The sequence below is a fragment of the Palaemon carinicauda genome, chromosome 31 (assembly GCF_036898095.1).
Source record: "Palaemon carinicauda isolate YSFRI2023 chromosome 31, ASM3689809v2, whole genome shotgun sequence".
Taxonomy (NCBI): domain Eukaryota; kingdom Metazoa; phylum Arthropoda; class Malacostraca; order Decapoda; family Palaemonidae; genus Palaemon; species Palaemon carinicauda.
In genome coordinates this window covers 53,275,986-53,278,759 of record NC_090755.1, presented here as the reverse complement: position 1 = coordinate 53,278,759, position 2,774 = coordinate 53,275,986, and positions in this window count along the sequence as shown.

Sequence of the window (2,774 nt, the reverse complement as noted above, 5' to 3'; positions counted from 1 at the left end):
TCTCCAGAGGAAGACTAAGCTGTGCTTTATCCATTGTGGATATCTCTTCCATCTCTTAGGCTCTTCAGAGCCCCTAGAATTAGCCTTGGTGTGGGGTCATGGCAATTGGCTGGGCGCGATGCACATGTATGTGTCTTTTCTACTTCTTTTCAAGCTTACTATCCTAAGCTTACACATGAAAAGGAATCTTATATTAAGGTAAAATTACTTTAATGCTAATCTAAGATTACTTTAAGTCTTTACTTTAAGTCATTGTATATGACTTCCTCAGACTCATTCCCCCTTCCTTTACAGGAGGAGTATGTCCAGTGTAAGAGCGCCTTCTGCAACGTTCGGCGTCCGGACTTCTACGGCCACCTGGCGTGCCGAACCCACGCCAGCTGTTCTGTTACCAAAGGGACTCTTCGGGTATTGGGACCCGCAGGTCTGCACTGTCTGCAAGGACCTGCTCCACAAAACGTTCGAGGACCCTCCCTCTGCGGAGGCCAGGGATGTTGCCCGAGAGAAACTGCGGAAATGGGTACGTGGTTTCCAGAAGACTGCCACGGGGCCCTATCTCCCGAGTGGAAAGATGAGAGCTTTGCTCTTTCTAAAGACATCTGTGGATGCTGTCATCCCAAAGGCCGAGATCCCCTGCGTCCAGCTGACAGTGGAACCTGACGTTTCGGACGCACTGCAAGACTTCCATCTTGACGAGGTGGAACAAATGTCGGAGGTATCAGACACCACCGAAAGGACCCTGATGGCTGAGGGTCAAGAAGAGGAGGAGCAGGTGGAGGTTCCGGACTCTGAGGGCGAGGTCGCCCGCACCCCCTCTGTCACTTCCGTTGCTGTAACGGAACCCGTCCCCTCTACTTCGTCGACGCCTACCCTTACTCCGTCGCATCTGGAGAACCAGGACAATATCCAGGCCCTGGTGGCCCTCATGGACGAAAGGTATCGAAGAGGACAAGAAGACCTGAAGAGGGAGATTCTCCGTCTGTCAAAACAGTCGGGCAGGAAGATCAACATCAAGGATCTTCCCCCTTGCTCAGTAACCAACCCCTGGAGGCATGCCGAGCACATGCCAATCACTAGTGGACGACTCTGCGTCAACGACAAACTAGGCGCTGTCCCCCTTGAAGAGGTGGAGTTTTGGCCTAGCTTCGAGGCGTACACGGACTGTTACATCCGTCTCAAGTCCGAGCCTGTTTCCAAGCAGGAAACCGAGCCTAAGGAGGTCATAGTCTTTGACCACGCTAAGGCTCAATCCTTCTTTTCTTGCTCCTGCCACCATGGTCTTCCCCTTTGCCGAAAAGTCCTTGCTGGCAGTGTTGAAGGCGGTGGAGGAAGGGAAACCTTGCCCTACATTGGAGGAATGTAGGCCCCTCTCCCTCGCCCTACCCCCCGATGACAAGAACTGGAAAGACATCCAGTTAACTTTCTCGGTAGGAAAGTTAGAGGCTGACGTGGCAGGACGTCAGTTTAACGAGAACCTCCCTAAGCTCTCCGAATACCCTCTGCGTCGGGAGCTGGATATGAAAGAGAGACTGGCCGCCTCCCTTTCCCTCCAAGTGCAATTGGAAACAATGGCCGGGGACACTCGGACCCCAGATATGTACATGGTCTTAGCCAAGACCCATCTCGCTACCCTGACAAAAGACTTTTACAGCTTCATCAGGGCTCGGCGGGCCTACAGGGAATTCGTGTTTACGGATGCTACCATCAAACACGAACCCCGGAAACTGATCTCCAACATTTGGGGGAAACACCTCTTCCCTGATGATCTCGTGAAAGAGATAGTTGACAGAGCCGTCACCGTGAACCGGAACCTTCTCAACAAGTGGGGCATGTCAAGAAAGAGGAAATCTTCTCAGGATGAGGGCCCCCAGCCTAAGAAGAAATCCAATAAGCCTAGACCTCAGCAGCGACAGGCTAAGCGCCAGTTTCCAGCACCCAGTACTCCCCAGTTGGTGGCTCAGCCCCAACAGACCTTTCAGTTGGCCCCTCAGCCGGTGGTGGCCCAGTCACCAGTGTTTACCCCTACCTATGAAAGTCAATCCACTACCTTTCGTCCCAGAGGTAGAGGTTTCGGCAGAGACTCCTCTCGTCGCCCTTCCAGAGGGAGAAGAGGAAGGGGAGCAGGCGGCCGAGGTGGCAAACCCTCGGGAAACCAGAAGCAATGAAATGCTTCCGGTGGGAGGAAGACTCTGCCTCTTTCAGGATCGTTGGACCTTCGATCCTTGGGCTCACAGCATCATCAAGAACGGACAAGGGTGGAGCTGGGTTTCACCACCTCCAACCTTCCGTCAATTCTTCTAACACTCCACCCCCGTCCTGGAAGAATGCGTCCAAGAACTCTTGAACAAGAAGTTGATCAAGAGAGAGAAGTCCACCAGGTTCCAGGGAAGACTGTTCTGTGTTCCCAAGAAGGACTCCGACAAACTCAGAGTCATTCTGGACTTTTCCCCTCTCAACAAGTTCATCAAGAACAACAAATTCAAGATGCTAACTCTTCAGCACATCAGAGCCCTACTGCCCCAAAGGGCTTTCACAGTGTCAATAGACTTGGCGGATGCCTACTGGCACATTCCAATGAATCGTCAGGCCTCCTCCTACCTAGGATTCAGGCTTCAAAGAAGACAATACGCCTTCAGAGCCATGCCCTTCGGACTCAACATAGCTCCAAGGATCTTCATGAAGCTCACAGACACGATCGTCCAACAGCTACGACTTCAAGGGGTCCAGGTGATGGCTTACATGGACGATTGGCTGGTATGGGCCGCATCCTCAGA